Here is a 14,640-nt window from a genome sequence, read left to right as displayed (position 1 = left end):
AAAGTAGCTTTCACAGGGAATACCCATTATCAACTCCAGATATTACTCTGGGGAAGTTCCTCCAACATCAAACCTCGATCCCTCCTGCTGCAGTCTCTGTCTTCTTTTTCTGGGCTCTGCCTCTGGGCCCGTGGTGATATTTGATGCTTCTAGGCACTTTCAGGCTCCATCCCCTGACGCAGCATTTGCTATAAATATGTCTAAAGAGTTTCTTGCTGACAGTGCCCAGCAAGATCGCACCTTCCTTCCCACACCAGGTCTGTCTGGAGGGACTGGGCTCTCAGTCTAGGCTTCCAGACCCAACTCTTGCCCGAGCTCGGGGGCAGGCAGCGTGACTGCTCTGGGGATTTGGGGGTTCCTTCTGGTACCTGGGAAGGAGGGAAGGTGAGAGGGCTGAGATGCTTCGCTCTCATTCTTTTACTGCCCAGAGTCTGGCTCAGCCTGGCCCCCCGTAGGTGTTTGATAAATGTTTGTTTTAGTCCTGGATCTCAGCGTCCCTTCTGGGTCCATTGCCTGTGACTGGTGATTCCAGTTCCACAGAATGGACGTGTGGAATCCATTCCGGAGGAATGAAGCTGGGACATGAGCAGAACGCTGGGGCTGCCCCAGGTGGAGGAAGGGGGATTTACAGCAGGATCCCAGGATCCTGGGGATGCCTGGGGAAGGCGGCGGCCTCGACTTTACCCCACTTTCTCTCCTGCCAAACCATTAACACTTTAGGACTCTGAATCACAGCACGGATCAAGGGGTCAGTTCAAGTCTTTCCTCCACTCCCACATGTTTACAGACTTTGTAAGCATCAGAGCAGAGGTTAACCAGGGAAGCTGAGGTTGAAAGAAATGAGGCGGGGGTAGGGAATCTCTGGGAGGGGGATCTGAGACCTTTGACTCAGATTGTAGGCCTAAGCGGTGGGAGCTCTCTGGGGAAAGAGTTCCCCAAACAGAGGCTGCTGAGGCATCCCAGGGCTTCCAAACGTCTGGGGCAGAGTGGACTTGGGCATCCTTTAGCAGGGTGGGGCAGCTGATAGAGGCCCTTAGAGCTCTGCCCCAGCAGGAGCATCACCCCCTTGTCCTGGTTCTTCTTAACATGGCTGAGAAAGGCTCAATTGGTTTGTTTGTTTGTTTGTTATGCAACATGCTTTTTATTTATTTTCTAAATTTTTATTATTAGGATTTATTTTGGTGAGGAAGATTAACCCTGAGCCAACATCCACCTCCAATCCTCCTCTTTTTACTGAGGAATATTGACCCTGAGCTAACATCTGTGCCCACTTCCTCCACTTTACATGTGGGATGCCTGCCACAGCATGGCTTGATAAGTGGTGTGTAGGTCTGCATCTGGGATCCGAACCCGCGAACCCTGGGCCACCGAAGCGGAATGTGTGAATGTAACCACTGTGCCACCAGGCCAGCCCATCACATTTGTTTTAAGCAAACAAAAAATTTTACCTAATATTAAGCAAGAACAAAAAGAAAATGAACAATGGAACTGCATGAACTGTAAAACAGTGAAGGATAGACTGCACTATAAAGTTTCCATTCTCCCGCCAGCCAGTTTTACCCCTGGACTCCCAGACTTGGGCCCTTTGCATGTCTTGCCTCCTACATAACAGCTACCCACTTCCAAACGGCTTTTTATACCTTTGCAGCCCCTTGTGCCTTCCCGGTTTCCCTGCCTCCCAGCCCCAGCCTGTTTGCCTTGGTGGGTGTGGGGACACATTAAGATGCCCTAAGCATTAAAAAGATTATGACGATCCCTGTGCAGTGAAAAACCATTCAATTCAACAAACAACTCAACTGTGTAAAATTTAAGAAGTCTAACAAAATTCTAAAACTTCCCATGACAAATCTGATGTTTAGGGGAAGATGTCAAATTCTTTTTTAAAAAAAATTGTTTTATTGAGGTCGTATTGGTTTACAACATTGTGTAATTTCAGGCGTACATTATTATACATCTGTTTCTGTATAGACTGCATCTTGCTCACCACCAATAGTCTAGCTTTTATCCATCGCCATACATATGTGCCTCTTTACCCCTTTCGCCCACCCCCTCCCCGTCTGGTAACCACTAATCTGTTCTCTTTATCCATGTGTTTGTTTATCTTCCACATATGAGTGAAATCTTACAGTGTTTGTCTTTCTCTTTCTGGCTTATTTCACTTAACACAATACCCTTAGGGTCCATCCATGATGTTGCAAATAAGATGATTTTGTCTTTATTTATGGCTGAGTAGTATTCCATCAAATTATTTCTAAATAAATATTTTTTAGTTCCCCTGCTTTGCTGGCACCAGCACTCAGTGTGCCCACTGAGTAAATATTCACTCTTGCACCACCCCCCACCTCTGTGGGAAATGTGAAATTTAGAGGAACCACAGTTTATTGTCACTTTCCTCATTTGGAGTATTTTCCCGCTAGCACTAAAACTCTGAACTGGCATTTCCTCAAATTTTTATCTTGAAAAATTTTAAACTTTTCTGTAGGTCTAAAGTTGCGAGAATACAATGACTGCATATAACTTTCACCTGGATTCACTGGTTGTCAACACTTCTCCATATCTGCCATGTAGATATGTGTTTTCGCTGAACCATTTGAGAGTCAGTTGCAGACATCGACTTTATTCCTAGGTACTTTATCATGTATTTACCAAGAACAGAGACATTTCTACATAACCACAAAACATTATCACACTCGGGAAATTTAACATTGTTACAATATTATCTAATATACAGTCTGTTTCAAATTTCCTCAATTGTCCCAACAATATCCTTAGGACTCAAACCAAAAAAATCTGAGGATCCAATGGAGCATCATACATTTCATTTAATTATGTCTCTCTAGTTTCCTTAAAACTAGAACAGTTTCCCAGCTGTTTTTTTTCCTTCCATAACATTGGTATTTTTGAATAGCACAGGCCAACTCTTTTAGAAATATACCGTTAATTTGTGATTAGATTCAGTTTAAACATTTTTGGCAGGAATGCTACGTAGTGTCCTTCCCAGTGCATCCCATTGGGGCATATGAGGTCAGTTTGTCCCATTTTTAGTGATGTTAAAATTTGAGCTCTTGGTTAAGGTGACATTTTCCTTAATCAGAGAGGATGTTACCTTAGAGAGGAGGAGAGAAATAAGGAGAGCTGAAAGGAAGAGTGAGGAGACCAAAGCAAAGAGGCCCAGAAAGAAAAGGTCATAGTTTTTCATCAGTTTTCCTACGACCAAAACTGCATGAAGCGACTAGGTGCTTCCACGCCCTGCTGCAGCCCTGGGCCCAGCTGAGCCAAGCCCAGCAGCTACTGAAGTATCTTCCTCTGCTCCTTTCGCCTTCCCCTAAGCCCAAGTCCTGAGCTAAGGGCTGAGATCCAGCTAGGTCAAAATCAAATAAAAGGGGATCGCTGTCCTGAGCGTCTGCACCCCCTCCTCATCTGTGCGATGGTACTGGCACCCAGCAGGGTGATAACTGATTTCTGGGAGTTGGTTCTCCACCCTGGGCTTTCTCTAGGATCCTCTATCTTCCCGATCTGAAGGATCAAGCACAATGCAGAAGGGGAAATGCCATATGCTGAACACCACTTTTTAAATTGATGACAGTGTCTATAAGGCAATGACAACTGTCTTCATTCTCCAACCCCACATTCTTTTGTTCAGGGTTGATGGAAGAACTTTAGTGAGTTTGTATATATCTATGAATATAATATTCATAGCCCTCAAATGGGAGCCCTTTGAGGCTTAGGAGATGAGGAAGCTGGATATTTGTTAAATATGATTCCTTTTAGTCTCTCTCACCGCTTATACACATATATGAAGCTGGCTTCCTGGACCACTTTTGGCAAGAACAAAAGCAACTTTTGCCATGGCAACTGCCTAGCCAGGGAGATCAGGAAACAAAGGGAGAATGACCTTATGACACTCTCCTTACTACTCTGAGATGTTTAAAGAAAAATGTGGGCATCATCATATTCTACCACTAAATACTTCAGTAGTATCTCTCAAAAAGAACATTTTCTTACAGCACCAAAATAACAGTATTCCTCCTAACACAATTGAAAATAATTCTATCTAATAGCCAGTACCTCTTCAAGTTTCCTCATTTGTAAGACAGGTTAATTTTGCTGGGTTTGGGTTGAGGAGGGCCTTGAAAAGCCCTCAAGAAGGAAGTGGGATTTTGAACGAGGCCTTGAATGATGACTAACAGCTACCTCATTGTAGCAGGCTGACTCCAAGATGGCGCCAAGTGATCCTCACCTTCTGGGATTCATGTCCTTGGATAATCCCTTCCTCTTGCATGTGGGCTGGCCTAGTGACTTGCTTCTAGTGCATAGAACACAGCAAAAGTGATGGGAGGGCATTTCTGTGATTAAGCTACTGGAGATTGTGACTTCCATCTTGCTGGTGGACACTCTCCCTTGCTGGATTTGATGAAGCAAGCTGCCGTGTTGGAAGGGCCCGTGTGGCAAGGAGCTGAGGCCCTCAGCTCAACAACCTGAAGGAACCGAGTCCTGTCAACAACCACCTGAGCTTGGAGTTGGGTTCTTCCTCATTTGAGCCTCAGATGAGACTGCAGCCCTGGCTGACACTTTGATTATAGCTTTGTGAGATTTTGAGGCAGAGCACCCAGTAAGCCATGCCCAGATGCCTGATCTACAGAAACTGTGAGATAATAAATGTGTATTAAGATGCTTACTGTTTGGTAATCTGCTATGTGGCAATAGATAACTAATACACTCATTTAATAAAACAGCATGGCATATGGAAGTCATTGTTATTGGCTCAGAAAGGCTTGATCAACTGACCAATGTACCAGGCATCTTCTTGATTGCAAAAAACAGAAACAGACTCCAACCAATGTGAGCAGAAAAGACATTTATTGGAAGAGTAGGGAATGACTTACTCACAGAATTGATGGAAAATCCACAGTACCACGCTTAAAAAACAGGCAGGAACAAAGAGAAATTAGGCAGCAGGAAGCATTATGGAACTAGGCATCATGGAAGAGCCTGGCTGGAGGCTCCTGCCGCTGTCACTGGATGCATTGCCGCTAAGAGCAGAATCAATTCTAAACTCCTCTAGCTTCTTCACGTCACCAGCTCCAGGCTCAAAGCCCTTGGTGGGAGTGTCTGATCATCTGTGCTTGGGTCAGCTTCGCGCATCTCGATACCTGAGATCAGCTCACAGTAGGTGCTCAAAAATAGTTTATTCATCTCATAAACAAAAGACGAATCTGGCAATAGACAGAGGGCTAGCTCATGCCTCTAAGGCTCAGAAACCAATGTGACCCTTTGCCTTAATGCAATGACATTCCCAGCCCTTCCTAGGATTTCCAAATTTCCCATACTGCCCTAGGAGCATGTAGTTAGATGAGAAAATTGTAGATTGAGCAGTGAAAAAGCTGGGGAGAGTAACCATGGGCTGCAGTGTTGAGAATGTGCCACCAGAGGGCACACGAGACTGAGAAATCTACCAAGGAAGCACGAGGGTATTAGGGCAGCAGAAGCGGGTGGTGGAGAAGGCTAAGGAAGTCTGGCTTGACTGGGGCTCTAGTAGGCTCGGTTCTGGGGACCCAGAGAAGGATGGGTAGTGGTGTGGGCACCAATAGGTTTCTCTTGTCCTCGTGGCCCTAGATGAAACCTCTCCCCACTGTGGGAGCTTTGGGCTCCCCTGGTCTTTGCTCTGAGATCTTGGGAGAACTTTGGACTCTTTTTTTATGGCATCAATTCTCCAACTGTAAACACTCCCCGCACCCCATCAACCCCAGCGTTGGAGTCCAGTGCAGGGGTGGGGTGAGAGGTGTGCCTCTGGTCCTGAAAATGAGGCAGGGTTGGGATGGGCAGTAACTTCCCCAGCCTGGAGCTTCCTGTGGCAGTAGGGCAGGAGGCGGTGGGTTTGTTTTCTCCAGACTGTAACTTCCAGTGCCTAGCACGTGCCTGGCACATCATAGGTGCCTGATAAATATGCATCAGTTTTTGATGATTATTTGATATGGATAAATCATGCAGAGGGAACCAGGTCATTAGGTTACTCCAACTCCAAAACCTTTCCTGAGCCCTTCTACTTCTCAACAGCCCACTATTACCATCCTTTCTAAGGCGCTGCTCTTTTCTACCTGAACCACTATAATAGCCTCCTAAGTGGTTTCCCTTGCATCTCTTGATCCCTTGATTTATTCTCTACCTGGCAGCCAACATGATCTTTTAAAACCATAAATCAGATCATGCCACTTCCGAGCTTAACATCTTCCAAAGCCTTCTCATTACACTTTGAATGAAATCCAAACTCCTTATCCTGGCCTATGAGCTCTGATGCTAGCCAAGGCAAGCCTCCTTCTCTGACCTCATTGTGCACTTTTTTCCTCCGACACACTGGGCTTCAGCCTCACTGACTTTCTGTTTCTTGAACACAGCGAGCTTGCTATTGCCTTAGGACTTTTGCATTAGTTGTCTCCTCTGCCTGGAATGCTCTTTACCCAGATTCTTTGCATGGCTGATTCCTTGTCACTCAGATCTCTATGTAAATGTCACTTCCCTCGGAGAGGCCTCTCCACAACGCAACCTAGGTTTCTCCCCAGCCGCTTCCTATCCTTCCCTGTTTCTAATTGTCACCATTGCACTTATCACCATCAACTATCTTTACACCTATTCACTGTTTTTGTCTCCTCCCACTAGAATAGAGACCCAGTCTGCTGAGTTCAGTTACGGTACCCCCAGCACCTATTAACAGAACAGTCCCTGGCCATAGTAGATGCTTCATAAATACTTGTGGAAAGAATGGACAAATGAATGAATGGTAAGGAGCTAAGGAATGAGGAAGAGAAGTTTGTGTCCCTCTGGAGTTTACAGTCAGCCCCTCCATTTCCATGGGAGGTAGTGGTTGTGGCGCCAGCTATGGCCAAGGCCTCCTCCAACCCTGCGACCTAGAGGAGGCCAAGAGCCTCTGGGGTGGTGGTGGTAGCAGCAGTCATGTTTGGCATGATGAAGTGGACAGGGTACATTTGCTGGATTGAATGAATGTGGGTTGTCTTTACACAGCTTTCTTTCAGAAAATGCAATGTGTAGAAATCTGATCTTTAAGATAGAAAAGTTAGGGAATGGTTATTTGCACTGTAAAAGGAATCCTTGCTTTGCAAAAGGGAGTAGGCAGAGGCTCGCTTAGCTGTTTCCCAAATAACCCAGGGAAGGCTCACGGGACTTTAGTCCATCCATTAGTTAGGTTATGGGGTGTTTTCAACACTGGATATTTACAGACTGTTGTCCAGGTACACTTATGGTTATATGGAACTTGCATTTACATATAATACACTCTTCTTGTAGGAATTTCCTCTTCCTGAAAATGAGAGGTTGAGAATATATCACTGTCACTGTGGTCTGTATTAGAGAAACCGAGGTCACTGAGATCAGGCTGGACTTGGAAAAACAGAAACAGTTCATGCCAGCTGCCTCTCTCTTTTTTTTTTCCTTCCTTCTCTTTGTCAGGGTTGAAACCTTCCAATTGCTCCCTGACTCACTGTTTGTTTCCCATCCTGGGATATGGAGGTCCTTTCCGAATATTTTACTTATTGTAGTGGTTCTCAGACTAGGCTCAGCAGGGCTGGTGTTCCATAACCCGGATCAAGGTGTTCTACCACGAAAACTGAGCAACAGCCATCTTGTCCCAGTTCACAGAAAGAAAAATGGATAGAATTTTCTCAATCTTAAGGTTTTTCAAATATATCTTTCTAAAACTTTTGTGCCTGCGATTCTAGGCTCTATTAGATCTGGCATATCACAAAATTATGTATTTAGTTATTTTAACATGTTAATATTTCATCACGTTCTGCTAAGAATACCATTTCCTCTAGGGGCTCAGACGAGGTCTGAGAACCACTGTATTAGAGAGTCCGTGTTTCCTCCCAAGATACTCACCCACAGGCTCTTTGGTGCATTTCAGAGAGAGATGGTCTGACTGAACCATGTCCTGCACGTGCAATGCTCCATCACGGAGGGGGCTGGTGGGAGGCCCAGACTCGAACCTGCTGGTCTGATGAGGAGTCCCTGGCCCTTTGCAGTTTGTCAGTAACAGCGGTCCTCACACTTTTTGGATCACGAAGCTAGAGATCAAGGGCCCACTGTCCCCATCCTTCAATGCACTCCCCACAGCCAAATGGGGATGAAGCCCACCCACCAGCAGAAGAATGTTGTGCTTCTGAGGAAATACCAGGAAAGGACTGGCACAATCCATGTCTATGACGTATACAGGCATAATCATAGTGAGGCACAGTGGAAAGAGGAATGAAGTGGGGTCAGTGGCTATGAGTTCTAGTCCTACTGCTGTCACCAACCAGCTGTGTGGCTATGGGCAAGTCACTTCCCATCTCAGGGGCTTGGTTTTCTGCAGTCAGTGTAGCATGATGGTTACAAACACAGACTCTGAAGCCACACTGCAAGTGTTCAGACCTGGACCTACCACTTTCTGACCTTGGAGAAATTATTGGACCTCTCTGGGCCTCACTTTTCCCATCTCTAAGGTGAGCATGATAATAATAGCACCATGCAGTTGTTATGAGGACAAATGAGTTATTTTATGTCAAGGGCTTAGAAGAATACTTGGCATATAGTAAATGCTATATAAGTGCTTGCTATTATAATTACTAAAAGGATAGCAGCTGAATGAGATAATCTTTAAGACCTCTTCCTGCTCTAATATCCTATAAATGATAAATCCAATAATTGAGCATTTCCCTTATGCCTAGCACTAGCTCGTGTTTCCTATCTATGAAATAAGAGACTGGAATCATTTTTAAGGCCCCAACAGTCTATAGTGGTGGAAACAGATCTTCTGAGTAAGGTGCTGATGGTGGCCTTGCCCTCCAGGAACTGGAACTGGAATTCAGGAGGCAGGAATAACACACTAGCCATACACTAGGGTAGAGGAGGCCAGCGTGACTTAAAACGCCCGGAGACGGGCCCCTAGCATACTTCTCCAACTTACTTGATTGGTGTCCACATGGTTTTTTTTTCATTCCAAAATAAAACGAGGGACAAAGCCTTCCATTCCAAACATAAAATTTCATAATGCACACATTTCCTGTTCCTTTATTGTCTTTTGTATTTTCCCCATATGGCCCATAAACATATTATTCTAAGAAGTAAGTGGCAAATACTGGATTCAGGTTGGAGAGGAAATTTTGATAGTGCTGAGAATACTGGCTACTTGAAGGGACAAGTCAGGTGAAGGTCAAATAACAGGCGGGGCCTATACAACCGAGGATCGTATGTGGCAGAATAAACTCTCTCTCATTTTCATTTCATTTCATTTAAACCATTTTTCTGGGTGATCCTCAAAATCCTGTAAGAAAGACAAGGTAAATAGCTTTATCCCCATTTTATAGATGAGGCTCTCAGAGAAGAAGTGATGATTCACCCAAGGTATATGGTTTGTAATTATATATGCCCGATAAGTGATGGAAGTGGATTTTCCTAATTCTTCCCCTCTGTCCCTTGCCTCAAGCTCTGTCTTGGGTTTAGGAATCCCAGCCGGGATTTGGCTGGACAGAGTTGGGCCTTGAAGGACAAGAATATAGGGAGGACTGAGCCTGAGGAGGGAGCAGCTTTAGATAGCTCCGATGGGGAAAGGGCTGCCAAAGGAAGGAGGAGCTACAGGTCTGGTTGAGGGAACCATTGGCGGCCTCCAAGGGAAGCCAGACAAGCTGCCCTTCTCCCAGATCTGGAGGACTGGCACCTCCTCTAAAGTCAGACTCATCTACATCCTGGGAATTAACCCTCTTTCCCTTTCTGGCTACACCATCTTTCTCACCCTCAAAGGGTTTAAAGCAGCTTCCACGTGATTTTCCCATCACCCAGGTAACTTGGGCTGCTGCACCGTGCTTGATAACGTGGGAAATAAATAAAAGTCTCAAACAATTTCTCAGTACGTGCACTTAGCAATGCACCCCCCCCCCCCCCGTTATCCCCCACCCTCAGCAGAGAAGCACAACCCTTTGGGTAAGAGGTGCCAGGGTACGGACTCTGCACGTTGGCAGGTGCGAGGGAGGGGCTCCCCAGAGAGAGAGAGTGGGTTCAGTGGGCAGCGTGGAGAGTGCCCCTTCCCTCAGTCCCCCTCTGGGCTCTGGGTGCAGCAGGTTCTCGTCGCGTCGGGGCCGTGCCCCAGAGGGTTGGAGGAGGAGGAAAAAAGTGGTGTGCAGGGAAGCAGGCCGCACACACCTGGCGCCTTGTGGAATGAAATCTTAATTAATTATTAAACTGAGTTCCCGAGGGAGGGAGCAGGGCCGTGGCAGGCAGGGCGGGAATGGCAGGGTGGGGGCTCGGGGGAGGGAGAAAGGGAGGGCTGAGGAGTGGGCGCCGGGCACGGGTTCAGCGCCAGGGGACCCCGACCCTCCGCGTGCGAGGCGGGGCGGTAATCGCGGCGAGAGGGTGGGTTGGCCGGCGCGCTTGGAGACCCCTCGGGTGAGGGTGGGAGGAGAATGCTTGAGGATGCATCATGGGGGTGGAGGGAAGGGGGAGCTGGACGGCGGCCCCCCCTCCCCCCACCCCGGGTCTTGATCCCAGAACAGTAGCCGCTTGTTTTCCCAAGACTGGGGGAGGGAGCGGCTGGAGGAGAGGAGGGGGCGCGCGGAGGGAGTGGGCCCATTCTTTGGTCTCCCTCACCCCTACCCTGTTCCTCGGAAGGAGAGCGGGCCACTCGGCCGGGCGTCTGGGGAGGGGAGGGGGTGCCCAGACAAAGGGAGCTTGTGCCTTTAAGGCGGGGAGTCCGGGAGCCGGCGGGGAGGGGACTTCTGGATCCGGGGTAGAGGGCGGCTGCGCTGGACAGCAGGGAGGGGGCGAGGGCCGGGCGGGCTGCGGACGGCGGGAGGGACGGCCGGGACGCGCGGGCACCGAGCAGGACCGCGGGACGGCCGGCCGGCCGGCCGGAGCCCGCGGGGGCGGCGCGGCGGGGGCCCGGGGGAGGCGCGGACCCCGGGCGGCAGGTGAGACGGCGCCTGGAGCTGGGCGAGGTGGCGGCGCCGGCGCTCGGTGGCGGGGCGGCTGGGAGACTGCACGGCTCCCGAGAGTTCTTCTGTGGGGGCGCGGAGCCGGGGACGGGTGGTGTCGCTGGTGTTGGGGGAGCCTTGAGGCCGCTGGGGCTGGCACACGGAGGTCTGGGAGGAGCTGGGGGCTCGAGGACTCCCGGTCCGGGCTCGAGGCTCCCCACCCGAGCGCCCTCCGCCCGCCTCCCTTCCTCCACCCGAAGCGAGTTCCCGGCTGGCTCCGACGAGGGGAAAGGCAGGCACTGGGGGAGGGGCTGTCCCCAGGTTTTTGCAGCAGGGCTGTGGGGCGACCCTCCGAGTTTGGGGTACAGTGTGATTGTATTTAGGGGAGGGGGAGGCAGCCTGGGCAGGGAGGCGGGGGGTATGCCCGCTGCCTGCATGAAACCCGCTCCCCTCCCCCTAGACTTTGTGAGTGAAAGGGGTGGTGTCAGGACCCCCTGCAGGGTGGGCAGGGGGAGCAGACTTTATTCAGAACGGGCTCTGGGGCCTGACTGCAGAGCTGGAAGTGGAATCAGGCCCTGGGGACCCCTCTCCCATACCCTCCCCTTTCCTGAGTACCCTTGTGAGTTGCAGGAGCCTGGTGGGGGTTGGATGGTTGCCCGTGGAGGTAAGAGCCCTCTGCGGTCTTTAGGGAGACCAAGGGCTGGGGAAGAGAGGAGAAGGCTGTGCTGGACCTCCAGATACAGGCCCTCCCTGGGCAGGTTCCTCTACATCTGGAAAGGCCAGGAATAGAGGCCCACATCCCAGCATGGTGGGTGGTGCTGGCACTTGAGGGCCCTCCCTGGGCTGTGCCTTCTGCCATGAACTTTCTGAAGTCTTTTAAAGTCCCCTAGAGCCTCCTTTTGCCAAGGAGGGCAGAAGCAGAGGGCCCCTGGGGAAAGGACAACAGGAGGTGGCCAGGAAAGGGCTTTGGGCGAAGCAGCCAGCAGGGCTATCCTTGGGGCTGGGCCTTGGCCTGCTTCAGACTCTGGGTCTCAGGCTGGAGGATCAGGGTTTGGCAGGGACTTGAGGTCTGGGAGGCCCTGGGCCTCCGTCCACCAGGCTGAATGGACATGGCTCTGGCTGTAGGAGCCGGTGGTGCCTGGAACAGCAGATCTGTGAGAGAGAGCGAAGAGTCCAGGACCCAGGGGAGGAGGAGGTCGGAGGCGCAGGCTCAGGAGCTTGTCTCGGGGGAAGAGGGAGGTGGTTTGTGGTTCATAGTGATGGGTTCCCGGGCAAGGAGGGTTGGGGGACCATATAGGGAAGTTTTGTGGCTTTGAACAGTGCTTTCCCCTGTTCCCTGCCATACCAGCCTGGCATGTGGTGCCAGGAGTGCTGGGAGCCTGGTGAATTCTCCAAGATGGGCAGAGCCTGGAGTGGAGCCCAGGGTGGGATGGTTACAGTTGGTTGGACAATTACAGAGCTCTGAAGCTATCCCCTGTGGGGTCACAGTGTTCTTGGGAGGGTCATGTGTTCCCCTGGACAGTGTCTACCCCTTCCTCTGTGGGTATGAGCCAGATGTTAGGATGTGCTTCCAGGGGGCTGGGAACATGGCCAGAAACAGGTCCTTTGGGAATGGAGGTCTGGGCCGGTGGGAGTGGGGGTGTAAGAACAGGTCAGGGGACCGGCAAGTGGGAGGAGGCTGAAGCAAAATGTCATGGAGGGGGGTGGGAAACCTGCTCACTCTGGGCTCTGTCTCCAGCAGCTGTGGGGACTGACAGCCGAGGACACAGGGACTGATAGAACCAGGCATCTCACTGGCTGGGGAGATGCGTGTTTTTGCTCATGACTTTCCTGTCTTCTTATGTCATGGACACTGGCAGAGTTTTGGGTTCAAAGTGGTCTGGGGTGGAAGAGCTAATGTTTATTGAGTGTCTACTATGTGACAAGTACCGTTAGATTCTTACCTCACAACTATTCCCATTTTACAGATAAAGAAAGTGACGCAGGGAGGTTAAGAGACTTGTCCAAGGCCATGAAGCTAGCAAATAATCACAGTATGGTTTGAAACCTGGTCTCACTCCAAAGATCATACTTCTAATGAAGTGTTTTGAAGAGCCAGGCTTTCTTTGGTGACCTTTTCCAAATGCCAGCCTGACCAGAAGTCTTGGGTTTCCGCTTCGTCCCTCCAGATGGTGCTGTTGGTGATGTGAAGGAGTTGGAGGGCGTGCGGCTCAGTGGGATACAGGAGAAGGGTTGCCAGAGAACTTGCCTGAAGGTGAACCAGGGATGGGAGTTTCGTGTGTGCAGAGAGCTCCCCAGTCTGCCTTCTGCTTTCTGGGCCCCTGGGCGTCTGCTTGGAGCCCCGCTTGTCTAGCTTGAGTGTCTGGTCATGTGGCCACCTGGGGCAAGAGCTGGGTATTCTCCCCCTGTCCCCTGGTGAGTACAAATGTCAGAGCTGCTAGCTCTGCAGGTTTAAGCACAGGAGCCCCTCAGGGTGCCCTGTGGGCATGGAGGAATGTGGCCCTGGTGGGGGCACAGGCATCCATGGATGACATGCTCTCATCCTTGCCTTCTCCTGAGCTGGGCTCAGCTAGGGAGACACGTTGAGGGTGTTGTCGTAGAGTCCTCCCACCCCAATTCAGGACACTTCCCTCCAGGAAACCTGACCTCTGGGGCTGATTTCATTCCTCCTGATCTCTATACCTTGCATCAGCCATATAAAATGGCTGTGGACCTGGGTTCCTTTTTTTTTCTTCTGTCAAATCTCCTGTGCCCCAGGTGGTCACACGACCAGCTTCATAGGGTTTTGGTGAAGAACAGATGGAATTAGGCATATGAAAGGACTTCGAAAAGTTTCCAGCACAGAGAAAGTCCACGGCAGTGTTATCCATCCAGCCATGCAGCCATCCGCTCAGTGAGCATTTATTTAGACCCTACGTGGTGCTGCAGACAGAGCAATGAGCAAAACAGGCCCAAACCCTTGCCCTCATGAAGTTGACATCCAGTTAGGAGAGACAGACAATGAACAAATAAGAAAAATATATGGAACGGCAGCTGCTGATAAGAGCCGTGGAGAAAAATAAGGCATAAAGCTGGGAAGAGAGATAGGGAGCTCCCGGAAGGGGGTTGCTATTTTAATAGAGTGGCCAGGGAAAGCTCACTGATAAGGGGACATTTGAGCTGTGACCTGGAGGAGCTCTTGTTCCAGGCAGAGGGAACAGCAGGCGGCAAAGTCCTAGGCTGGCCTGTGCGTGGTGTGTTAGGGAACAGCAAAGGGCCTAAGAGGACCGAAGTGCAAGTGAGAGGAAGAATCATAGGATTATCGTTATTAGTTATTATTTCACATTAGCTGCTCTCTACCAATCCCCTTGAGCTTTCTTTCCTTCCACCCTTTCAATATATATTTATTGAGTCCCTGCTATGAGCCGGCTCAGTACTTGGTGCCTCACAAAATTTGTAGTTAGGGGGTGGAAACACATATTAAACTAGGGACAATTGAATTATAATTGTGATGAGTACTATGGAGGAACGGTACAGAGGGTAAACGGGTCGCACTTAGTCTGGGTGGGGAGCTGGGACGTCTTCCGTGAGGAAGTTACATTTAAGCTGTGACCTGAGGGAGAAGTTGCATTTTGCTTGGTGAAGTGTGCATAGTGTGTGTGTGTGTGTGTGTGTGTGTGTGTGTGTGTAATGAGTGTGACTG

General features: G+C 49.7%; 1 protein-coding gene across 9 annotated transcripts in view; it reads left to right on the top strand.

The window, feature by feature from the left end:
- Window positions 1-10,815: 10,815 nt before the first annotated feature.
- ADCY6 (adenylate cyclase 6) overlaps window positions 10,816-14,640 on the top strand; it is a 50,040-nt gene continuing 46,215 nt past the window's right edge. For 5 of the 9 annotated variants that reach the window (XR_011540404.1, XR_011540403.1, XM_070621163.1 and 2 more), the window contains exon 1: window positions 10,822-10,955. The gene's annotated coding sequence lies outside the window, so the exon portion shown is untranslated. Of the gene's footprint in view, window positions 10,956-13,126; window positions 13,213-14,640 lie in introns of all 9 variants that reach the window. The other 4 variants (XM_070621164.1, XM_070621160.1, XM_070621159.1 and 1 more) reach the window with 2 other exon arrangements.

Source organism: Equus przewalskii, chromosome 5 (genome assembly GCF_037783145.1).
Source record: "Equus przewalskii isolate Varuska chromosome 5, EquPr2, whole genome shotgun sequence".
Taxonomy (NCBI): Eukaryota; Metazoa; Chordata; class Mammalia; order Perissodactyla; family Equidae; genus Equus; species Equus przewalskii.
This window is presented reverse-complemented; position numbering and strand designations above follow the sequence as displayed.